Consider the following 26,726-nt stretch of genomic DNA (forward strand, 5'->3'; position numbering starts at 1 on the left):
CATTCTTCAATACGGTTTATGTTTAAACGGACCACAGAGAAGGACAGTTCCAGCTTTGAGAAATAAACCCATAAATACAAATGCTACAACGTGTCAGGCATAAATAAGTAAGTCACAAACACGGCAGACCACAGCAACCGTCCAGAAAACTTCCTTCCAGTTCCCACATTAATAACAATTATACAGATCACAGAAATACTTACACATTGAGACTGGTCCAAAGCAATAGGAGCCATGAAAACACCCTACCTCTCTAGAGAACATATTCCAGCAATATAATGAACTCACTGTAAAAACACTGTTATGTTTCAGATCTACATCTATAAGAAAGAAAGAAAGAAAGAAAGAAAGAAAGAAAGAAAGAAAGAGCTCAGATGATAAGGATGAAAAACATACAATAGAGTTATACTTCATATGTTGAAGCACCAAAGTATCTAGAGTACCAAAACAATGCCTATGAATGGGGGAATCAGTTGGAATGTAAATGGCAGAAGGTATGCATATGGAATATTTCACCCTTAAACGTACTGCCTTTCATTGACTTAGTACACAATCTTAACCTGAATACTGTATTCAGCAGGTGAATTTAACTTAACAAATAAACAGCATATGCATTATTTTAAATTTACAAACTAAAATGCAGTTCTTCAAGTAAGGAAGGAGGGGAAAGACTAATAGTTTTTTTCCCAGCTCTAATTATGATGATCATATGGTCCTAAATTGAATCCATAGACTGAATATCAATGTACTTTGATAGAATTGAATGTGAAATAGATGCAATATGAATTCTTTCATTCAGAGGAGCTCATATATATTTAATCTCTGTCCTGTCTCAACACAATGTCTACAACCTGAATACTGGATGGCTTCGATTAAGTAGCTGAGTTTTCTTATCTTTTATTTTTTTGTTCTCTTCTTTGTAAAAAGCCAAAGATTCTTTTTAGTCCGCTATCATAACTGTACACTGTCATAACTCGACATATGAACTAACCCCTTCCCTCAATCCAGACTTACTGGAAGTCTGTGATACTTTTATAGTGTTCAGGAAGCCTTAATCTATCAGAGTAAAACCCTAACCTTGCAAAGATTTATGCACAGTGTTTAACTTTAAGCATGTGAGCAGACCCTCGATGAGGTCTATTCTCACGCTTAAAGTTAAGCATGTGCAAAAGTCTTTGAAGGATCAATGCTGTAGTGAGGTAGCAGCACTGTGCTTAGCAAAGCTATACAAATATTATAAAACTTTAATAGAATTTGCTCCACCATAGTTGCACAGCTTTTGAGTCTGCTTCCCGTGAACATTCAGGCAGTTGGGTCTCACTGCCACAAATGTTTGCACAGAGTAGTTTTCTAGGTTCCATGTCATCTGATCCATGCCTGATCAGATAACCACAGAACTGAAACAATATATCATGACCCAAAATCACTACTAACCAATGATAGTTTGAATATTGAGTATTGAATACTCAGAATTGTCCATGATCAGTCTACCCAATACATTTGGGGGGAAAAGAAATCATCGAATAATTTCAAATATATCTATGGGAATCACAATGTGCTTGTGGACATTCTAAAAGCAGAAAAAGAAGATAAATCCATTACATACATTATTTGCTCAATAGACCATGTAATCCAATTAGATGTTACACATACCCATTAGCTACCACTGAAATGTTAATTTTTCCATTACATTAACACCATTTTCCCAAAAATATCAAAAGATTAAGGTTAAAGGACTAGAGTTCCAAATAAGTTTTGCTTTAGAAATTCCAGCCATTTCACTGGATAACTATTCAGCCTACAAAATGAGCTAGTAGTCCAGTGCAGTTCTAAGTGGATATGTGGTATTAATTTCACACTCTCACCAGAATCTAAGGACTGAATTGGTAACCAGGCTTATTGTCTTACCTTCTGGAGGTGGCTACTTCTCCAGAATAAGCTACAAGAAGACTGGGGAGGCAATGAGCTTCTACTGACTCTGTCCATACTACATGGTCTTGTGGATTGAGGATGCCAGTCTCCAGAGCTCTCAAGAAAACACATTTCTCCACCTTTAAATTCACAAAGAAAACAGCTTTTAACCAAGAATTTCAACTCTAACACTTTTGAACTTGCCCTGTGGGCAGTAAAAGAGTTGCTAATATCAGAAATGTTTTGCTGGCTGTCTTATTAGCCAGCCTGAAAAATTCACACACTATCGATCCAACAAACCTCAGTCATTTCAGACTCAATATTGTAGCAGCATTGAGCAAAATTAAAACTTCTGCTGTAGCTTCTACTATAAACCAGGATGTTCAATGATATAACAACTTGCATTTGTAGGTAAATAATTAACTCAGAATAACAATTTTAAATTAATGTTTTTGGTTGGCAATTTAATTTTTTATTAGATTAGATTGTTTTGAATTAACCAACATATCTTGTGTGCAGAGTTGTTCTAGAAGAGCTCTGTGTAAGCTCCAAAGCCTGTCTCTCTCACCAACAGAAGTTAGTCCACTAAAAGATATTACCTCACTCACCTTGTCTCTCTTATGTATCTTAGGCATTTACTCATTTGCATTATTGGGAAATTATTTACAGCACCCATTTTCAAGCATTTAAAGAACCCCCCCCCCAAAAAAAAAACCCCAAAAATGTAATTTGTCCCTTCTTTTTGTGTTAGGGGACCTTTCCACAATAAAATATTTTAGCATGAAAATTCCATTAGTGCAACCACCAGTGTAGCTGTGTCAGAGCAAGCCTAAGGTGGACACAGTTCCATTGGTTTCCGGTGGCTTTCAACTCCATTGACACAGCACAGTGGTTCACACAGTAATAAAAATGCTGAAGTTGCCAGAGGCTTGTCTATGACAATGCTCCCAATGGCACTACCACTGATGTAGCTGAACTGGTGGTAGCACTGGTGAAAATATTTGCTGCACTTCCCCAGTGGATACAAGGCCGTGTATGCTACTTTGAGTAGGGAAAGGAATGCTATTTTAAGCCTCTTCCTACCTCAGTTTCTCAGATTTCCTTTAATACAACAGAGCAAGTTTTTCAATAGGCAAAGTTCCAATAGTTGTGAATATCATGGGAGAGTGGATTATTTTGCCAAATAAACGTCTTATAAAACAGCTCACTATTCTCTGAAATTTTGCAGCTATCTTAAACAATACTCCCTCAAATGGTTAGCAATATATAAAGAGGTCCTAATTCAACAAGGTACTTAAGCACAGACCTAACTTTAAGTTATAAGTAGTCCTAATGAAGCCATTAGGACTATGCATGAAAATAAAATTAAGCGTGTGCTTAAGTGCTTAGCTACATCTGGCCCTGACTGCAGGAAAATGGTCCACTGAGGAAATACCAGCCCTCTACTATGAACTTTGCTCATTTGGCAGTGGTAAAATTCTGTTGCTAGGATTTTTATTTTGTTGCTCAAAGCTAGTCTGCATTTGTTATGTTTACTGACTTAAACTCTGCTCTCTACTGTGCTAGGGTCTGAGCCATCTCTCAGTGAGAAGGATAATAGGGACAGAACACAAGTGATAAGAGAAACTATACAATAAAGAGTGTTTTTTTCCCTTCAAAAGCCTATTCTCCCTTCATTACACTCAAGAGAGTCCAAGGCAAGACACGTTAAAGAGGCATTATTTTCTTAGTCAATTCATCTGCCTTGTTCCTCTTTCACTTTTTGAAGCAGTCACAATAACAGTCATCAGAACATATCTCCCCTCATTCACTTCCAAAAAAATCAGTGAAATGACCTTGTTTTGATGTGACCTTTCACTTGAGCAGCCCAGTTGGCTCTTCCCACTTCTCAAATGCTAATCTCTCACATGCTCGCTGGTGCAAATTTTAAAATTTTCTGCAGGCTCACTCTTCAGTGTGAGCCTCCTGGGCATAATTCAGTCATCCAGAGCAGAGTGCCACAACAATGCGGATGGCAGAAAATATCTCAACTAAAGCTCCCGGGCCTCAAGAGACTTGTTTGTACATTTCACTAAGGCTCACTCTTAGAACAGACTCTGCAATTTTAACAACTGCTAAAATTGTATGCATCTCAGGGATCTTTTTATCTATGCAAACAAGGAGGCATCATTAAAAGAGTATGAAGTGTAAACAAAAAGATGTGCATGGGAAATTTCTGAACAAAGTTACAGGAGGTCTCCTGTTTTAAAGGAAACTTCATCTCTTTTCCTCAGCAGAATAGCCTGAGAGTAGAAAAGTACTTGTGATCATGAATGTGCTATACATAAAACTGCATCCTGCATTAGTATAGGTATTACCATTGCATTAACATTAATAAAATGTTTAAGAATTATAAAAAACTGTAGTGCTGTCCCTAAGGGTCAAATCCTGGGGTTCTGACTGTGGGCTCTAGAGGGCCTTTATGGAACAGCTCTGCCTCAAGGGTGCCATGGAACCAATCCATCCCAGTGAGAGCTACAGGAGTAATGGTATCTCTGGGAGGGGAGAATGGGTGGAGTGCAGCTGCTACACTTCCTTTGAAGATGGTACAGCACGTACCTCCCTCCTCTGCCCCAGTGTAGTGAGTTGTGCAAGTAAATCATGGCACACACACAGATACATGTTTAATGATGGTTATTTGCAAAGCTCCAGCAATTTGCTCCACATTCTGATGACTCAAGCACTCCACTAACTTCTAGCAGTGCTGGGTTTTTCAAATTACGGTACTCCAGTAGCCCTGAAGGGACACATCATTGCATTCCTCCCCTATTGCTTTTACAAACCCACCAGAGGCAAACAAACATAAACCAACATTGTTTTGTCGTCACAAAAAGCCCAGTAACTATTATAGTCATTTATAGACTTTCTCCTCTGGCTTTATCCTTACAATCGCCACATTCAACACAATGGAAGTCCTCTTATCTAAAATGCTTTTAAATAAATCTGTATTGTAAAAGTGTCTTAATGGCCTACTAAGTCTTGGATTCCGTTTACTATCAGAAGTCTTTTGGGATTCTCTGTGGCTTCATGCACCTTTTTTCTCCACAAACTCTCTTCCTGAGGTGATCTGCAACAAAAGGCAGGATGTATCTGTCTTCCTAGATCTGCCTTTTCTCTGTTTATTGTCAATGCACAGCCAACAAGTTTTATCTTTCCTTTGTGAATCTTTACCATGACAACTGCACTTGCACTCAGAAGTCCAGATTCCATGCTGCAGTGCATCACTGAGGTGAAGTGGCCTTAAAGCTGTCATAACTGGCAATGGAAAGATCTCCCCAGTGTAAGGCAATCCTGTGGTGGCATAGGAGCTCTAGCTTATGTTTTCCCTGATGCCGTCATTGGGGGTCAAGCCAGGAGCAAAGGGGCATGGGCTAGGGCTCCCTTATGCCCAACTTCCTTCAGACTCTGCTTATGTATGCTGGTGAAGCAGCTAGGCACACAGCCAAACCAGAAATGGGAGAATTCAAAAGTGAGCTCTATGCCTCCTTCACACGACTCTCCTGAGATGTGGTGTGCAGTTTTTGGTGTACTCCACTGTCTCTCCATGCTAACACCATCACAGAAGCATGGCTGGCTAACAACAGAGTAAGGCCCACACGATTTGTTTCTAAAAATTAACACTGAACAATTACATTTCTTATTCTGTATGGGAAAGAAAATATTAAAAGCTCCAGTGTGCCTCCAAGTTCAGAGCTCTCATTTACAGCATTAGGAGCTCTGCACAAAGAACAAAAACTTAATCTAGACTTAAGACTTTTCTTTTGATGACTAAACAAGTTCCTTCTCCCTAACTGATAGTATTACCGGTTTCCTATCTAGACTGTGCTTCAGCCAGCTCGCTCTCACCCATGTCCCTGTCTCAGTGAAGCACTGGTAAAGCAGAGCAACTGTGCTGCTCACATCCTATGAAAGAGAGAGACAAAGCTGATGTAGGTCACTGCAGTCCCAAACTTCTCATATGTTTTCTCAGAGGTGTCACATACTTGTTGAGCAGGACAGGAGCACACACACAAAATTGCCATCAGTTCAGCTGAACAATTTCCCTATATTGCCTTCTGGAACCTCATCAAGAGGAATTAAATCACTGAACAGGAAACCTATTCAGCCCTGAAAGCTTCTGTAGGCATGTTAACAGTGCACCTTGAGGCCAACTCTTTTAAATCTAACATATTCAGAATAGACACCTCTTATTTGCCCATTGAGAGAGAAGATCACTGACTCGGAAAATAAATCCATTCTCTTCACCATACCTGTGTCTCAAACCAGACTGAACAGGGTCAAGGAAGTCAAAAGGCTCCAGATTCCACCAGCCCTGCTTTACACGTGCCCTTACCACATAAGGAAGGTATAAGACCAAGTGGTAATTGGGGAGACTGTAAACATCAATTAATGATATTTTGTGCAGGGACTTAATCACCAGTTAAAGAAGCTGATCCCATTCCCACCAAAATGGAGGCATTAGTCCTAGATTCCTCCTGCTTACTTTCACCAGCTATGGTTGGCATAATGGAGCTCCTTCGGCACTCAGAGTCCTGGTAAGTGAAACTAGCTGTATATCATCCAGAAAAACAATGCATTTTTCCCTGTTGGTATGAATCTGTACCCATGCAAGCAGACAATCCATTATTAATGCAATCTGTTCTTATCTGAGGAAATATAAAATTCTCTACAGGCCAAAAGAGTTGATCATTTCTGAGAGGAAACATCCCCAATTCCCCAAGCTGCCCACCACCCAGAGCAATCCATTACTCCAGACTTCATGCATGCCAAGAGTTGAAGAATCCTTTCTTAGAATCCACCATACTTTTGTCATAGCCTGCAAGCACTCCCTGTGCTGCAGTCACTGAAAAACTCTGAGCTGAACAACAGCCAACAGCATTAACCTACTCCCCATATAACAGATCATCTGTAAAGCAATGTGACCTATAAAGACAGGGTAATGAAGGAGGATATGTAGGAGCCACTGCATCAATGTCTAAGGACAAATGATCGTCTTACTCTCCGACTAGACCATTAGTACGGTGCTTCAATGGCCACACAGAATTTTCTTTCAGATTTCTGTAACCCAGCAGGGTCCATCAGTCTTCTCAGAAAGATCTCAGCTGAAAGGCCATGAGCAAATAGATTCCTCCTCACTATCATCATAAATATTCCCCATCTATGCACATTTATTTTTCATTCACAGGTACTGTATTGAAAGGTGTTAATGGAGAGTGAAAAATAAATAGACTCCTCTTCCAAATGCTTTGGCTCACTTTAATGGTTGGATAAGACTGCTGCCAAAACTGAGCTGTATTATAAAATTGACAAAACATATTGACTCATTCCTGCACAGTTACTTTCCACTTTAAGAATATGCTCTGTTTCTTACAATCTACTTAAAGCAACTCTACTGTGCAATCAACATGTTACTACAATGAGGGTTTAATCTGATGTCAGTTTGAGTTACCTGGGCAGATCAAGGGCATTCATTATATGACCCTAAGTTTGTTCCTATTTCATAGAACAAAAGAGTAAACAACCATATAAAGTTGACTTCGCTGAGACACTGCTATTTTAGTCCCTGAGCTCTCCTGAATTCAGGGACTACTCCCTGGTGGCACCAAGAAGTGTTAGACAACCTGCATAGGAGACAAGGGAAAGTGGTGATGTTAGCCGGCCCCCTCTCCACAATGGCAAATAGAAATGTCTGGACATGCAGCGTGGGCAATACTGCACTCTCATATGGAGTAAAGCAGAATCCACCCCCCACAATCTTCGGAGGGATTGTTCCCTTCTCATAAGGTTTTTTGCCTGACTGCCTAAAAATAAATACTAATTGGGAATTGCTTGCATTGCACTACAAGGTATGTTCATGTTGCAAAGATGAAAAAGGACTTTACACCAAAGAAAATGCATATTCTGAAGTGCGCATATTATAATGGAACTTTTATATGATAAATATCCCAAGGGTTTTATTTTATAAGTAATCCTTAAATCCATGGGGCATGTGCATTTATAAAACAAAATTACATCAATAAAATTGCACATGCATGCATGTAACAGGTGAAGAATGAGATCAATTCAGTGTACATTTCAGGTTTTTCAGCTAAGTTTTAACCCTGTTAAAACTGTAATATTGCACAAGATCATATTATAATCAAGGAAACTCCCTGTCCTACCCTTTTCTAAATTAAGGTCTTCACAGAAAGTGAAACCATGGTGCTCAAATGCAGATTGAAATTAGGTCACTGAACTAAGGTGATTGGCTAATACCAGTTAGGTGCTCTATTGATTTTCCTGATAAAGACAATCCTGGCAAAAAACAGAACAAGTAAATTGTTTACATATTCCTATTCCCAACCTGTGCTGTATGAGAAGTCATCTGCAGGATACATTTAATGTAAAAGTTAATTGTAAGCATATATACATTTTGATATGTAAGCAGATATACATGGTTAAGAATTAATTATAAGCATATATACACATGGTAGTAGTTACAAGCTTTCTATAGTAACAATGAGACAAATCTTGAGGACTCTACTCCATTATTACTCAGTCCTCACCTCAGTGTACTCCTATTGGTATCAATGGCATTTGCCGACATAAGAAATGAGTGAAAACAAAAGGCCATATTATGATCCCCATACTCACACTAAGTAGCACCTTAGCAAGTAACAAGTAATCCCACTGAACTCAATGGGTTGATGCCAGCAGAAATTCTGGCCTCAGATGGTTGAGATGCTACCTACTTCCTCCTCAAAACAAACACAGGCAGAAACTAATCTTTGTATCAGGAAAAATTTCATTACATTATTCAAAAACCTTTCATAAAGAGATGAAATAGGAACTTTTGTTTTCTCTTTCGTTCTTCTATACCAATTCATGAGACACTAGTTTACTGTTTTTGTTATACGTGCAGAACATGCCGCTTATTTGCTCTTATTGATCAGCTTTCATTAAAAAAAAACCATTAAACCCATCCAAGTAACCATAATAAATTTTCTTGGACATTTAAAGCAGTTTACAACAAATACATTAAAGGAAGCTGGTCAGTGAAAATCCCAAATTATGTGTCCTGTCTAATTATTGATCTTTAGAACCCATTTAGAAGAGATCATTTAGAAATCTGTATTCTTAAAAGAAGAAAAACTCACCTCACATTATTACCTCTGTCTGATTTATAAAATGTTAATTAAGAGCCTAGAGAAACCGCAGTAGGAGTCAGAACTGCTGAGCATCTTTTCCTTCTAGGGTATGCTCAGAATAATGTGAATTAGGGCACTAGATACTGAAGTTAATAAATGAAACACAACACGTTGTGTCTACATTTTTGACTTGTGGTTTCATTTCAAAGACAAGTTATTTTCCCAAATCTGCACACAAAACCTGGTCCTGAGACAGTAGCTGTTGAAAATTATTTTCTTCTCCATTATTCAGTTCTTTCCCTCTCACATAGGACTGGGAGATTCTCATAACAATAGTTTACTTCTTTGTTAATTGCTATATTTCTGAATATTCATTAGCCGTATTTTAATAATTCATAAAAACCTGCAATTAGCATCAGTTTTATACTTATTCTGTTAGATTTACCTGTAAATTAGGCCTCCTGGAGTTGTTTGCCTTTGTATCTGTTATTAGTTTTCCAGAACATTTCTGTTTTCAAATGGTGATGAAAGACACCTCTCTAGGAAACAGCTACACACACTGCCAGTTGGGATTTTGGTCGCACTATAACTACTCCATCATGCTGCTAGTTTGGGTATCCCTGAGAAATAACATAAAAGTGAAGAGAGAAATTTCTATACAGTCATCAAAATCAGGGCTAATGCAACAGGGGAGCTACAGGGAAATCCAATTCCCCTTGTTACATTTAATTAATTCATTTAAATATTTCCTGTAAAAGAAACAGAGAAGTATAGTTACACTGCTTAAGTATTTTTAATTCAAACCATGATCTATATGCAGCATCTTAAGCTGACTCATTGGAAAGACAGGTTCTGAAAACTTATATGAACTGTGGAGACCCTAGCAATAACTATCTCCCTCCCAAAAGCTTATCACAGTCATATTAATTAACAGAAGTCAGCCAGTTTAGGACTGTGGCATGCAAGTGGACAGGAATATAGGAGCACAGGATTCAGGATATTGGCTCAGACTATTTCTCTATTAGTTGGTTATCCTCCCAACTTCTCAATACCCCCGACATATCCAGCTATCAGATGCTTCCAGGGAAGATGACAAAAATCTGCATTTATACCCCCAGAATGTTGTGTACTACTGTACATACTGGAGAAAAAAAATGTTTAGTCCTGATCCCTATGATATCAACGGCCTTATGCTTTGAAACATGAGCTTTGATTACCCAGTTATTTTCGTTTCCACAGATTTGGGAAATGTTTTTCATTTGCAACCCTCCTCCACTATTTTGCAACTACATTACTTTACGTGTGATCGTACATTTTTTATGTGTACCTTATTTTTTGCCCATTGAGTGTTGAACTCTTTTACAGAGAATATACTGAATTACTGGATTTGTTTCTCTGATCCCAATCTCTGACGACAGCTATAGAAATTGAAATGTTATAAAAGGTGTAAAGCTATTACTTTCCCACATCAGCTGAGATTTTCCTCTCAAAAGAGTTTCTACAGTTTTGAGCATCTAAGGCCATACTGTCTTCTCTACTGTCTGTGCAACATTTTAAGCCTTTCTTCGATCCCCGTGAAAGGACCTCCATAAGGGTTTCGCAAAGGGACAGTCGCTCTCCATGGCAGCATCCTACCACCAAACCATAAACACTTCAGTGGATAGGTTAATAATGTCCCTATCAGAATAATTCACCAGTATGACCTCACTGCCCTGTGAATCCAACCCCTAGAAATAAGTGACGGGTGGGAAAGCTCCTGGCCATATGACTTCGTAAGATCTGTATTCCCAAAGGGTCAGAAGGGGATGGAGGAATTGGACATTAGCTCAAGACATAGAGGCTTCTCCACAGACAGTTCAGGTTCCCGCTGCTCCTCTGAGACCTGTATAGACATCGAGGGGTGGCGTCAATATGTCTTGGGGAAACAAAGCACAGCCTTCAGTGGAAGAATGAAAAGAGAACTCAACACATGCAAACATACTGAGTTTCTTGCTCCTGTTGTGAAGGTAGATGGAACCTTTAATATTTCTGAATTCGTTAATCATGACAGCAGAGGTGCCAATTTACAGAGCTGATGGATTTTGAACTAGCATAAATTACTTTGGACCTGGTGGCTTCAGTACATTTATAAGTTTTAAGTCAGGGTGTTTTATGAAGTACTCTTTCAGTAAGAGATCTAAAATAGAAAACCTATTGTAGGTATCTTGATAACGTTTGATAATCTCTCACTTACTATCATATTCAATGACATAAGCTTCCACAAAAATCTTCAGAAAAGCTAATATGAAAACATTCTGTTTGATTTCATATTTTAATGGATGGTGTGTTGAATTATCCTTTATTCTAAGGGATCACTTTCTGATTACATGAAACACTTTAATGACACAACTAAATCTGTCAAATGTCTCCTCCTCCACTTTTTAGCTGAAGTAGGGCCAAGGCCAAATATCTTAAGAAGAAGAGAGCTGAGCAACTAATTCCCAACTAATAGCTTATTCAGCACATTTAGACTTTTTTCTTCTTTGTCATCTTGAAGAACATTTGGAATTTGAGTTGTGTTGCAAAATTGTGATTGGTAGAATAAGTCATATGATACTGTTTCTGTTTCCTGATTGTGGGTAACATCATGTCACCGATACACACGCTAACTACTACCTTCACTCCACACAAGAGTGTGCTGAGACTTCTCACAGAGGAACTTTGTAGTAGGGAGGGAAGGAAGGCATGAAGGCTTCACCTGGAGATGCCTACAAGAAGGGAATAGCGTATTGAGGTTCTCCCACCAGCAGGTTAGAAAAATGTAGACAAGCAATGAGTAAAGGATCCATACTGAGCTGAGTCTATGCAGCTCCAGATACAATTATTATCTTGTAAAACAGGGCAGACACTTAAGTGATAACCTAATAGAGAATTAACAAATACAGTGCCATACAGTAATTAGATAGTAAAATTTCAATAAACATCTTAATAATCATCTGGTATTTAAATACTATCAGCCACATTGTCAACCTTTTATTCCCCCTGGTAAGTGCTTACTTATGTGAGTAAAATTCTGACTTCACCCAGATAGGACAGGGGTTCACAATCTGGCCCTTTATGAATATTCAGCCAAACCTTTTATAAATGAAAGAAGGTACGTGTTTGTAAAGTACAAAATAATTCATAAATAATATTTGACAAATTCTTCTTGTAACACTAAATAATTTTTGTGATGGTGAAATGTGCTGGATTGACAGCAGTGGACAGTGAAGTCTACTGAATCAAAAAGCATCTTTAGTATGGATAGTATAAGCTTTTCCTATATCACCTTGCCAACACACTACACCCCTTCTCTGGGCAATACATTCTCTAAGCACCATCAGGTTTCGGTCACTCTGACTCTCTGGTTGCAAACAATGTCAAGTACAGTCATGACCACTGTAATGCCCACACATTTACTCAAATTTAACCTCCAACTAATAGATCATGTATCTGGTTATGTGGCTAGAACCCCTCAGCTCAATATGTTTAATACAGCTATATTTTATCCATTCATGGATGAAACTCTCTATTGCTGAGGGCCACATACTCCTTAAGCCTCACAAACGAAAGGCAAAATTAAAACTGATGGACTCCTTTGGCCATGCAGCAGATTCACTTACTACACTTCTGAAAAAAGAACAGGAGTACTTGTGGCACCTTAGAGACTAACAAATATATTAGAGCATAAGCTTTTGTGGGCTACAGCCCACTTCATCGGATGCATAGAATGGAACACATATATATAAAAGTCGGAAGTTGCTATACAAACTGTGAGAGGCTAATTAGTTAAGACGAGCTATTATCAGCAGGAGAGAGAGAGATTGCACGTGGTCAGCATCTTCCTTTCTACAACACTAAAGAGATTGATTATGAAGTTTTTAATTTGGGGAAAAGCATATATCTTCAAAAATTCTGGAAAGTTTAGATCAGTGAGATTCTTTTAGACCACAATAGTCACAAATTACTGGCAGTACCTTAATAAAATGACAGTGTTACAAATGCTTCCCAAAGGTGACATTTGAGGGGGTAGAGTATTTCTCTGGAGCAGAAGGCGGCTTTTCTAAGAGCCATATAACAAGATGAGCATTTGCTGCAGCCGGTTTGATTAGATAGCCTGTCACTGACATCTATTGGCAAAATTCAGAGTCAGGAATTTTAGGTCAGGTTAAAATGAGTTAAAATAGAGCCAAACTTTTAGGCCCAGATCCTCAGATGATGTAAATCAGCATAGCTCCATTTAGTCAATTTACTTCTGGTGAGCATCTGTCCCTCAGTCTCTTTATAAATATAAGTCATGGTCCTGCCAGTATTTACAGATTTAATGAGACTTCTTGCATGAGTCAAGTTCGAAATATGCATAATGTTGGGGTAACCTCAGAAACCTCTTCCACACAGTTCCCCAGTAACTCAGTTTGACTCCAGTCTTGTCACTCAGGTTCCTTTATTTGGCCTACAGCAAAATTATGCTGAGTTGATCAGTCCTCAAACATAGAGGGTGAGTACAAGATATCATAGAATATCAGGGTTGGAAGGGACCTCAGGAGGTCATCTAGTCCAACCCCCTGCTCAAAGCAGGACCAATCCCCAATTTTTGCCCCATCCCTAAATGGCGCCCTCAAAGATTGAGCTCACAACCCTGGGTTTAGCAGGCCAATGCTCAAATCACTGAGCTATCTCTCTCCCCGTACTACACACACCTAAAGTTACAGAGAAAACCCCTTTCTTTACATAAATTTACACATCACATTACATTCACTATACATTGCATCACATGTTTTGAGATTGGCTTGGTTACTTTGCAGGAACCAATCCCAGTACAGCATGCTCTGTCCATGCACCATCTCCATGTTCTACCTTACTCTTTACCTAAACATTCTGTTTTCAGCCTGCTGATCTAGTTACCTCCCTAATCCGGTCTTCCAGGAAATGAGGCCTCCCCCATATTTAATTACTCATGGCAAGGCAGGTCTACATTCCACTGCCTTTCTTTTTCATATATATATATATAATTGTTTTTATTTGCATTACATTTTTATTTTTGTGCTTTAAGTTTATTATTTAGCAACACATTTTTAAGATTATAGTAGTTGTACGTATTTGAACTATTATAATTACTAGGCTAAAGTATGAACTGAGGGGAGCAAGCTTACCTTCTATGCTATAGCCCACCAGATTGTGATTTTACATTATAAGCTTGCTTTGCCTTTAAAGCATTGTTTTTTATTTTAATTTTGCTTTTATTTGAATTACATTACAAAAACTGGTACAAAATATTTTTTTATTTATTACCATCAGGTGTTTAGGTATGAAACAGAACACAAGCCAATTAAAATAACATTTTCTGGGTTGGTACAAAAAGTCAGGTGGGGAAGATTAATGGAGCCGGTGGTGAAAGGGGGACAATCCCAAAGGCAAGGGAGGGAGACAATCACTAAGAGACAATAGGTTGCTTCTCCTCCTTAGGGTCTCAGCATTCCTCAGCTCCCAGGATTTAGCCTAACACAGGGGCCATGTGAATACCCTTTCAGCTCTGTTCCAGCATTCCACTCTATCCACCAAAACTAAGAATGGGAACCCAGTCTGACAGGTACTGCAGGTCTAGATGATCACCTGTTTAAAGGGTCAGGAAGGATCTTTTCCCCCCATGGGCCAATTGGTGAAGGATCAGGGAGGTTTTCTGACTTCCTTGAAACACCTTCAAGCCACAGTGGGTTAAGTAGGAACAAAATTAGTACCTAACTGAGGTACTGGGGTGTTGTTTATTCATCACAGCCACTTTCCAATGCAGTTAAGAGAATAAACTGAATGGTTCTCTCAAGTAAAAGACTGGAATTTTGGTGATGGGCCTTGGGCTTAAGTGATAGGGCGAGAGCTTGTGGCCTTCATGGACTGAGGTCAGACCTCGTGCCCCTCACAGGCTGAGGTCACCCTCCCCCTGCTGAACCCTCTTATCTCTCTCATGAGGAGAGAGTGTTAGGACTCAGAGAGCTAATTCCTGGGGGGCGGGGGAAAGCGGGGGGGAGGCTGAGGAGAGCCTACCCCATGTTATGGGTTATATGGTAAAGAGCCCTGTAACCCTGGTGTGAGTTCTGGGTTATATGGTAAGGAACCCTATCACCTCCACACTGGTTAATATTGTGCAGCTCTTTAGCTGTTGCTTTATTACTGAAGAAGGTATCTAGGGTCTTTTCCAACTATTCTGATTTTGAACACCCTTTTAGTCCCTATTTTTATTTATTAATTTATATTATTTTTTTTAAAAAAATGTTAACATTTTTAGAAGCACTGAGATACCGAAAGGGTTAACTAACAAAATTAAGTCTGCCAGGAAAACGCTGGCTGCTTCTGGATGGATTTTTAGCAGCCTCCAAGATTACTATACAATCAAACTACGCTTGAGTTGATCACAGTCAAACATAGGATCTGGGTACAGTGTATACCACACATCCAGAGTTATACAAAAAATCTCTTCCTTTTTATACATTTACACATCACATTACATTCACTACACATTGCATCTCATGTTCTGGGATTGGCTTGGTTCCCTTGCAGGAACCTATCTCTGTACAACGTGCACTGTCTACACACTGTCCATGCTATACTTTACTCATTGTCAAAACATTCTAGTTTTCAGCCTTTTGATCTAGTTACCCTCCCTAATCCTAAATCCAAAAAAAAAAAAAATGAAGCCTCCCCCATGTTTAACTACTCATGTCAAACCAGGCCTACATATAAGTGTGTGCAGGATTGTGCTCCCACTTCCAAGCTGCTCAGTTTAAACAACAGTGGAAATAAAAAGAAACAGACACAAATTTAAACAGCTTCTTTCATTCAAATATTAATCTAGTTTGTTATATGTGGAGCAGGATTGATTTGTTTTTAATTCCTGAAATTGTTGACAAGAAAAAACAAACAAAAATATTTGTCAACATTGAAGTGTTAAAATCCATTGCTGATATAATAACCTGATATACGGATTTGTGTACAGGCCCAAAGTCCAGAGTTTGGTCAAAAGGTCAGAGGCTTAGTAATAACTAAGAGAAAGCAGAATAACCAAAGATAACCTTGCTTTTGCTAATATATGCCTGGTCAGCAAAACGCCAGATGTTGCGGGCAATAATTGTATCTTATTCAAAGTTGCAAGTAGAAAAAAGAAGCCTTGTTTCTGTTGTGTTAGTTTCTTCTGTAGGGAAATGGTCTTCCCACACATCCAACCTTGAATTTATGAAAAGGTTGGAACATGTCAGTATAAGATATGGCTTCCTCCCACCTCCCTTTCCCAGGAATCAATGCCTGCCTTAAAACACAAATAAGCAACTTGAAAGACCATCTTTATTGCCATATACTTTCACTGTTTCTGTGCTTTTACCCCTAGATATGTATCTGTTGGACAATCCAAGGAGCTACTTCATTCCTATAGACCCCAAATTAAATCCAACATATATTCTTTACTAATACATTTATTAAAGTACTAATTAAATACTAAATGTTAATTTGTTAACATTGATACCATGGGCGGAGACATTATGTAACCTTTTGACCGTTGGCTACTGTGCTATCATGTCTTGCAGCTAGACCTATCTGGGGGTGTGGGACTGCCTACCCCGTCACTTTCCCCACCCATTGAAAATCCATATATTCCATTGTAATAAATTAATTGACAGTGTCTCTGAGCCTAATAAGTGAGGTGACACTCTGTCAGTGCTGTGCATAATAAACTCCTATGCTTGACCTCTACACGGTGTGGATTTATGTCCTTCAATTTGGGGGCTTGTCCAGGAGCCAAGCTTGTGAGCTGATTGAGGATCTGAGACTAAAATCCAAAAAGGAGGTGAGTATGTTTACTTTACCACCTCATTAGGCCAAGGATAGAAGTCTCTCATCCCCTTTCAGACACATCTTGTTTCCACTTTTAAATTTAAGTGTGAAGGAACCTAGACTCGTGTAGTCCAAGCAGAGGGGTTAAATAAGGGTACCCATTGGAAGGGAAGACGAGTGCAAGAGGGTCATGTACTGTTTAAATTAAGGGAGTGTTACAGGGGACTTGGATAAACCAACAGCAAGCAATTGGCCATGAGTTAAACCCAGGCCTGGCTGGGTACGCAAGCGGTAGGCAGTGCAAACTGGTGGTCCCATTTCCGCATTGCATGTAACATTGCAAGTCCTAGGGGAGTGCCCCCCCCAGGCATGTGACGTACGTGCTTTCGAATAGCACAAAGTCTCCAACCAATAAGGCAGGCAGCTGTGTGTAACGTAAGACCGTGCGGCAGTTAACAAGAAGGGGAAGACGTCCCCATCAAGGCTGTGGAACTTGAGACCATAGCATAAAAAGGGGGAAAGGTAAATCCCCATCAAGGCTGTGGAACCTGAGGCCTTGGCATAAAAGGGGGAAAGGTAAATCCCCATCAAGGCTGTAGAGATTGAGACTACAGCATTTAGAGGGGAAAACATAAGTTCCCAAAAACAAGGTCAGCAGCCGGGGCGAGTAAAAGCCCATGGCATCAATAGCAGAGGCGATAATCAGCCCATGAGAATATTTGGAATATAAACATGTCAAAACTCGACAGACAACAGCTAAAAAAACAAACTACTCTGCAGCCAGACCAGAGGCAAATCTGGTTACTTGGTAAAATAATCAGAAAAGTGACAAAATAGACAAGGCAGTAATAGTGTTATTAAATATACTCAGTGTAAAAGAAAGAGAAATTGCAACTTTAAAATCTGAGAATCAGGCTCTAAAGGATAAGAGCTTGTGCTTTAAACCATGTAATGGTCAAGAAATTGGAAAAGATCCCAGAACAAAAGAACTACATTCACCATACCCGGGACACACGCCCCGAGCAGGAGGGGGAGAGCCCACTCCTGGCATTTGTCAGCCAACTGCACCACTGGTTAACTATCTGAGGGAAAACTCAGCAGCACAAGGCAAAGTTGAGGAATCAGAACCCCCTCCATACATTTCTTCGTGTGAAAGGCCAAATTTGGGCACCCCCAGAGACAATAAAAGGGCATCACAAAGATTAATGGTCTCAGGGGAGCAAGTACAGCGTATGGCTCCAATCAAAACTCAGTTAAGGAGGTTCAGGAATGTTAATGAGGAGGGTGAACCAGTAAGGGGACTCAGGACAAAAACAACTGAAATCTACTGTCCCTTCACCCCCCAGGAAAAAAGGTGTTACTGTCTGATTTACCCGAACTCAAACAAGATAACAAGAACACTGAGTTCTGGAACAAGCTGGATGGCCTGGCTGAAATACACGGCCTCCATAGGAAGGATGTTCACATCCTGGTCAAGTGTAAATGCCCCAGGGATGTGTGAGACAACCTAGAAGATAAATGGAAGATGGGGCACGGGGCTGAAGATCATAACCCCAACCCTGCGGGAGGGGATCAAGCTGGAGAACCAGCAGGAATTCCAAACCCAGAGGCAGAGACTGTAACAGAATTCAGAACTGCACTATCTGCTGCTCTAGGAGCCCAGACCACCAACTGAGGGGGCTCTGCAATCAGTGGTTCAGCAGTAGGGGGAGTCTGCCATGTCTTATGCTGAAAAGAAATGGAATGCATTCCGAGCTTATTCAGGTCTGGAGAATATAACATCCTGAGACCATGATGTATTCCTCCAAATCCTAAAGGAAGGGCTGTCTGCAGACCACCAAGTGGTCTTGGCATTAGGCATCTCAGTGGGAGAGACATACTCAGCAGTAATGAAATGGGCCACAGAAGTAAAAAACAGAAAAAAGAGGAAGATAGCAGCAACCATCCCCTCTGAGGAAATTACAGCAGTTTATGCAATCAACACCACTACCTGCTTCACATGCAATAAGCTTGGAGATCTGGCATGAGTGTAAAAATAAAAATAAAATCAAAATATGCAGTAATTGTAAAAGGAGCAGCCACTTAAAGGAAGACTGCTTCTGCCCCAGGGTTGGTAAGGAGGGCCAGTGGCCAAACAAACAGAATAAACTTGATACAACCAGTACCCAAGAACAAGAAAAGAATAAACAAATCCAGGAGTTGCTCAAACTTCTGGCTAACAAATAGATATTAGCGGCCTCTGTGGCTGGAACCAAAGGCGGCTCCAGAATGTTTCTTAACGCATGAGTTGGGGGCCAACCATGCAACATGTTAATAGACACAGGAGCCTCGGTATTGATAACCAGCCAAGATCTCCCCCTCACCTGTTGAACCATATGGATTGAAGGAGTGAAAGGGGGAAGATTAAAAGCAATCCTTAGCCAGCCAGTAGAAATAGAATTCAAAGATATAGTCACAGCCCTGGTCTACACTAGGAGTTGAAGTAGAATTTAGCAGCGTTAAATTGATTTAACCCTGCACCTGTCCACACGACGAAGCCCTTTTTTTCAACTTAAAGGGCTCCTAAAATCGATTTCCTTACTCCACCCCTGACAAGGGGATTAGCGCTGAAAATCGGCCTTGCCAGGTTGAATTTGGGGTACTGTGGACGCAATTAGACGGTATTGGCCTCCAGGAGCTATCCCAGAGTGCTCTGTTGTGACCGCTCCAGACAGCGCTCTCAACTCAGATGCACTGGCCAGGTAGACAGGAAAAGGCCCGCAAACTTTTGTATTTCAATTTCCTGTTTGTCCAGCGTGGCAAGTTGCAGGTGAGTGCAGAGCTCATCAGCAGAGGCAACCATGATGGAGTCCCAGAATTGCAAAAGAGCTCCAGCATGGACCGAACGGGAGGTAAGGGATCTGATCGCTGTATGGGGAGTGGTATCCGTGCTATCAGAATTCCGTTCCAGTTTTTGAAATGCCAAAACATTTGTCAAAATCTCCCAGGGCATGAAGGACAGAGACCATAACAGGGACCCGAAGCAGTGCCGCATGAAACTTAAGGAGCTGAGGCAAGCCTATCAGAAAACCAGAGAGGCAAACAGCCACTCTGGGTCAGAGCCCCAAACATGCCGCTTCTATGATGAGCTGCATGCCATTTTAGGGGGTTCAGCCACCACTACCCCAACCGTGTTGTTTGACTCCTTCAATGGAGATGGAGGCAACACGGAAGCAGGTTTTGGGGACAAGGAAGATGATGATGATGAAGTTGTAGATAGCTCACAACAAGCAAGCGGAGAAACCAGTTTTCCCGACAGCCAGGAACTGTTTCTCACCCTGGACCTGCAGCCAGTACCCTCCAAACTCACCCAAGGCTGCCTCCTGGACCCGCCAGGTGGAGAAGGGACCTCTGGTGAGTGTATGGCTTAAAAGCAAGCATGCTTAATGATTAATTTGCCCAGACATTCGCGGCTCTCCTGGATGTACTCCCAAAGCCTTTGCAAAAGGTTTCTGGGGAGGGCAGCCTTATTCTGTCCACCATGGTAGGACACTTTACCACTCCAGGCCAGTAGCACGTACTCGGGAATCATTGTAGAACAAAGCATTGCAGTGTATGTTTGCTGGCGTTCATAGAATCATAGAATATCAGGGTTGGAAGGGACCTCAGGAGGTCATCTAGTCCAACCTCCTGCTCAAAGCAGGACAAACAACATCCATTCTTTATCTCTCTGTGTTATCCTCAGGAAAGTGATATCATTCATGGTCACATGGTTGAAATAGGGTGCTTTTCTTAAGGGGACATTCAGAGGTGCCCATTCCTGCTGCGCTGTTTACCTATGGCTGAACAGAAATGTTCCTCGCTGTTAGCCATTGCGGGGGGGAGAGAGGAGGGGCAAGCCACGCGGTGGGGGGAGGCAAAATGTGACCTTGGAACAAAAGCACATGTGCTAGGTATGTAACGTTAACAGCAAGGTTTACCGTGAAAGAGTGTACCCATTGTTCTATAAAATGTGTCTTTTTAAATACCACTGTCCCTTTTTTTTTCCCTCCACCAGCTGCATGTGTTTCAAGGATCACAGGATCTTCTCCTTCCCAGAGGCTAGTGAAGATTAGAAGGTAAAAAAAATGCACTCACGATGAAATGTTCTCTGAGCTCATGCTGTCCTCCCACACTGACAGAGCACAGACAAATGCGTGGAGGCAGACAATGTCAGAGTGCAGGAAAGCACAAAATGACCGTGAGGAGAGGTGGCGGGCTGAAAAGAGTAAGTGGTGGGCTGAAGAGAGGGCTGAAGCTGAAAGGTGACGGCAGCATGATGAGAGGAGGCAGGATTCAATGCTGAGGCTGCTGGAGGATCAAACTAATATGCTCCAGCGTATGGTTGAGCTGCAGGAAAGGCAGCAGGAGCACAGACCGCCGCTACAGCCCCTGTGTAACCAACCGCTCTCCTCCCCAAGTTCCATAGCCTCCTCACCCAGATGCCCAAGAACGCGGTGGGGGGGGGCCTCCGGCCACCCCACCCCATAGGATTGCCCACGCAACAGAAGGCTGGCATTCAATAAGTTTTAAAGTTTTAAACTTTTAAAGTGCTGTGTGGCCTAGTCCTTCCCTCCTTCACCACCCCTCCCAGTGCTTCTCTCCTCCACCACCCCTCCCGGGCTACCTTGGCAGTTATCCCCCTATTTGTGTGATGAATGAATAAAGAATGCACGAATGTGAAGCAACAATGACTTTATTGCCTCTGCAAGCAGTGACCGAAGGGAGGAGGGGAGGATGGTTAGCTCACAGGGAAGTAGAGTGAACCAAGGGGTGGGGAGTTTCATCAAGGAGAAACAAACAGAACTTTCACACGGTAGCCTGGCCAGTCATGAAACTGGTTTTCAAAGCTTCTCTGATGCGTACTGCACCCTCCTGTGCTCTTCTGACCACCCTGGTGTCTGCTGTGCGTAACCAGCAGCCAGGCGAACTTCCTCAACCTCCCACCCTGCCATAAACATCTCCCCCTTACTCTCACAGATATTGTGGAGCGCACAGCAAGCAGTAATAACAGTGGGAATATTGGTTTCGCTGAGGTCTAACCGAGTCAGTAAACTGCACCAGCGCGCTTTTAAACATCCAAATGCACATTCTACCACCATTCTGCACTTGCTCAGCCTGTAGTTGAACAGCTCCTGACTACTGTCCAGGCTGCCTGTGTATGGCTTCATGAGCCATGGCATTAAGGGGTAGGCTGGGTCCCCAAGGATACATATAGGCATTTCGACATCCCCAACAGTTATTTTCTGGTCTGGGAATAAAGTCCCTTCCTGCAGCTTTTGAAACAGACCAGAGTTCCTAAAGATGTGAGAGTCATGTACCTTTCCCGGCCATCCCACGTTGATGTTGGTGAAACGTCTCTTGTGATCCACCAGTGCTTGCAGCACTATTGAAAAGTACCCCTTGTGGTTTATGTATTCACCGGCTTGGTGCTCCGGTGCCAAGATAGGGATATGGGTTCCGTCTATGGCCCCACCACAGTTACGGAATCCCATTGCAGCAAAGCCATCCACTATGACCTGCACATTTCCCAGGGTCACTACCCTTGATATCAGCAGATCTTTGATTGCATTGGCTACTTGCATCACAGCAGCCCCCACAGTAGATTTGCCCACTCCAAATTGATTCCCAACTGACCGGTAGCTGTCTGGCATTGCAAGCTTCCTCAGGGCTATCACCACTCACTTCTCAACTGTGAGGGCTGCTCTCATCTTGGTATTCATGCACTTCAGAGCAGGGGAAAGCAAGTCACAAAGTTCCATGAAAGTGCCCTTATGCATGCGAAAGTTTCGCAGCCACTGGGAATCGTCCCAGACCTGCAACACTATGAGGTCCCACCAGTCTGTCCCACCAGTCTGTGCTTGTCTGCCGTTGCTCTGACAGAGGGAGAGGCGACTGAGGACGTGGCTTACAGGATTGGCTTATAGGGAATTAAAATCAACAAAGAGGGTGGCTTTACATCAAGGAGAAAATGTTGGATCATATTAAAGAAGTTCTGTATTAAAATCACAAATGAGTTTGATTCCCCAGAGTTTAAATTCCAGGGTATTACTAATTAAGAGGTCTCTTGGTTTTTGGTACTGTTTCTCTCCCTCTATGTGTGAAACTTGCAAGCTGCTAATTGTGTTAGTACATTCTAAGACAGGGTCTGTTCTCAAAGCAATTCAGAGAGAGAGAGAGACTCAAAGCAATACTCTAACAACAGAAACAGCACCCAGAGACTCCCCACCCTTTTGTTGTATTAACAATTGTGATTAAAATAGAGATAGAGGATGTATGTGGATGGATGCTTGGTGTGGATAATAACTGAATGATCAGGGAGGTGCCAGCCTAAGAATCCAGTGTCCATCGGCTGAAGAAGGCGTCAAGTGGAAATAACCAGAGGACCCCCCCCGGAGGGCAGACTGGAATCCACCCAACAGCCTCAAGGATGGGAGAACCAAAGAACAAGATAACATCTTGGAGCCGTCAGGAATGTGCTATCTGCTGATTGATTCAGCAACAGCATGAAGAAGCAATTCCCATAGACTGGCATAGGAAGAAATTCCTATAAAAATAGACTCTAAAAAGTGAGAACTTTGGGGTCTGATTCTGCAAACCAACTTCCAGGAGCATCAGATGAGCATCTGACAAGGCCCTGCTCCCTCCTCATGTCCAGGCCACCTGGCCAGTGGCTTGGCATGAGCAACTCTAAGGCTGGTAACTATGATAACAACCTTGCAGAACCTGTGTGTGTGGGTGTGTATGTGTGTGTGTGTGTTTGTATGAATGAATGTGTGAATAAATATGAGATTGAATGGAATGTTATAGCTATAACTAACTGCTTACTATGATTCTTTCTGTATTCACAATAAATGTGGTATTTTGCCTTTTTCCCTTTAATAAGATCCTGCTGGTTTTTATTTTATTGGTACAACAAAACAAAAACAACTGTCATACAGAATGGCCCCCTCAAGGATTGGACTCAAAACCCTGTGTTTTGCAGGCCAATGCTCAACCCACTAAGTTATCCCTCCCTCTAGTATTTCAGGTCGGATTGAATCTCCATTGAATTCAAGATGCCCCTGACAGATCTCACCAAAATGATTGTCGGACGTTAATTTCACGGAGGGAGGGAGTGGGGAGCAAATGAATACAAAACAAATCTGGTCTATTTCTTGTTTTGATCCACTCCATCTATCTTTTACATCTTTGGCTGCTGGCAGATGGTGCAGTAGGACTGCTAGCCAGCCACATCTCCTGGCTGCTTGGCAGAAGATGGTACAATAGGACTGCCTGCAGGACTAAAGAGAATGACCTGGTCAAGTCACTCCTAATTTAGTCCCTGCACCCATGTCTGCCCAGGTGCTCCTGACCGACCTTACCGAGGCAGCCAGGAGCACTTCGGACACGATGACGATGGTTTTCAGGCCTATTGCATCGTCTGCTGCCACAAGGCAATGGGTTGCTGCTATTGTGTAGCAATGCAGTACCGCATCTGCCAGCACCCAGGAGACATACAGTGACAGTGAGCTGAGTGGGCTCCATGATTGCCGTGATATGGCGTCTGCACAGGTAACTCAGGAAAAAAGGTGCGAAACAATTGTCTGCCGTTGCTTTCATGGAAAGAGGGTGGGAGGGAGGGCCTGATGACATGTACCCAGAACCACCCGCGACAATGTTTTTTGCCCCATCAGGCATTGGGATCTCAACCCAGAATTCCAATGGGCGGCGGAGACTGCGGAAACTGTGGGATAGCTACCCACAGTGCAACACTGTGGAAGTCGACGCTAGCCTCAGTACTGTGGAAGCACTCCGCCGAGTTAATGCACTCAGAGCATTTTGTGTGGGGACACACATAATCTACGATATAAAAATGATTTCTAAAAAAACGACTTCTATAAATTCGACCTAATTTCTTAGTGTAGACATACCCACAGTCAGTCAAATTTGGGTTTGCCCCGAGCAGAGAGACACAATTTGTGGCATAGATCTCCTTAAGGAGCTCGGGGGAGTAATCAACCCCAGAGCTACCTGCATTGAATGGACCGGGGGGGTCCAAACAGGAGAAATTATCTCAAAATATAGCCATGATTGCCAGTAGTAAAGCAATAATACCAGAGTGTGTGGGGGGGAAGTCCAGTAGAAACACTGTGTTCCCTTCACCCTGAAGTGAGGGCAACAGATAAACAAGATTGTGGGCTAGTAAACATGAAGCCCATATCTGTAGAAGAGTCAACTCATAAAGCCCACAGGCAGTACCCAATTAAACCAGAAGCCTTAGAGGCAGTTAAAATTATAGTCACTAATTTACAATCTAAAGTAGTAACTAAAAAAAACCAGCTCCATAACTAACTCCCCAATTTGGCCCGTCCGGAAGCCAGACAGGACATGGAGGTTAACTACAGACTACACTGACCTTAACCGGGTGACTCCAAAGGCACATCCTATTGTGGTAAGCCTCGCCACTCTCCTTAATTTGCTAAAACCAGGACACTCAGTATTCTCAGTCCTGGATATAGCTAATGGATTTTGGAGTATTCCCCTTGCAAAAGAAAGTCAGGAGAAATTTGCATTTACAGTGGGAGACCAGCAGTACACTTGGACCCGAGTACTCCAGGATTTCCATAATTCTCTCTCTATCTTCCACAGGGCAATGACAGGAGTAATAGCACAAGTGCCTTTGGAAGGGGATACTGTAATATTGCAGTATGTAGATGACTTGCTAATTGCCAGTTCCAATGAAAAGGACCCTTTAAAAACGTTAAACGGACTGTTTATATATCTTCGGGAAGCAGGATTTAAAGCTCAAGAAGAAGGCTCAATTGCAACAGCAGTAGGTTTTATATCTAGGGCATAACATATCACAGGGAGAGAAAGCACTCACAGTAGACAGATAGCAGGCGATTCTAGAGTTAAAGAATCCACGGACAGTTAAGGAAGTCCGGAAGCTGCTGGGACTCCTCAATTTCTGAACAACATATATTTTGGAGTACTTTGGAGTACTCAGAGATGGTAGAACCAATTCAAAGCCTCACTAGAGGAGGAAAGCCTGCAAATGAGTTAGTAATATGGGGCACAGAACAAGAGAAGGCATTTATAAAAATAGAATAGGCTTTAGCCTGGGTTTACCTGATATGGGAAAGCCGTTCCACCTTTACTGCAGCCATAGTGAAACTCAATACTCAGCTGTATTAACACAACTTCAGGGAGATAAGCAGCGTCCAGTAGCATACCTATCTACTTTAAGAGCCCCTGTATCCCAGGGACCACCGGAGTGCGGAGTGCGTAGCAGCTCTGGATTGCGCTGCGTGGGCGGTAAAAGCTTGTGAATCATACACCCTCACAGGGAAATTAGTGCTACATACACCCCGTACACTTATTGATCTCCTTAATACTGGGTGGCTAAGATCTGTAACAGATGCCCACAGGAGTCAGTGGGAATCAACATTGTGCTTGCAAAACCTCAACTTCTCTATAGTAAGGGACAAAGGAATAAATGTAGCTAAATGTCTAAACACAGAGGGAGAGGTACATGAATGTCTTATAGATAGGGAAGAGGAAGTGTTGGGGAGAGTTAAAGAAGAGCCATTAGAGAATTCAAATACAATTCTGTATGTCGATGGATCAAGAAAGTATAAAAATGGAGTGCCACACACCAAATGGGCAGCGGTACTCAGTGATGGGACAGTGATAGCGTCAGGTCAGATGGAAGGATCAAAGTCAGCACAAGAAGAGGCGCTAACAGCCCTCACTGAAGCTTTGAGAGTGGGGGAAGGAAAGAAGCTCACTGTATACACAGACAGCAGATAT

At 41.8% G+C, this 26,726-nt stretch overlaps 1 long non-coding RNA gene across 1 annotated transcript; it reads right to left on the reverse strand.

Moving 5' to 3' along the window:
* Nucleotides 1–1,927: 1,927 nt before the first annotated feature.
* On the reverse strand, nt 1,928–26,138 carry LOC311525471. Its single transcript, XR_014712787.1, has 3 exons — nt 26,046–26,138; nt 9,523–9,697; nt 1,928–2,051 (listed from the first exon to the last, which is right to left on the reverse strand). It is a non-coding gene; the product is annotated as an uncharacterized lncRNA (long non-coding RNA).
* Between the last annotated feature and the right edge of the window lie 588 nt (nt 26,139–26,726).

Source organism: Lepidochelys olivacea (assembly GCF_965140295.1).
Source record: "Lepidochelys olivacea isolate rLepOli2 genome assembly, chromosome: 8".
Classification (NCBI taxonomy): Eukaryota; Metazoa; Chordata; order Testudines; family Cheloniidae; genus Lepidochelys; species Lepidochelys olivacea.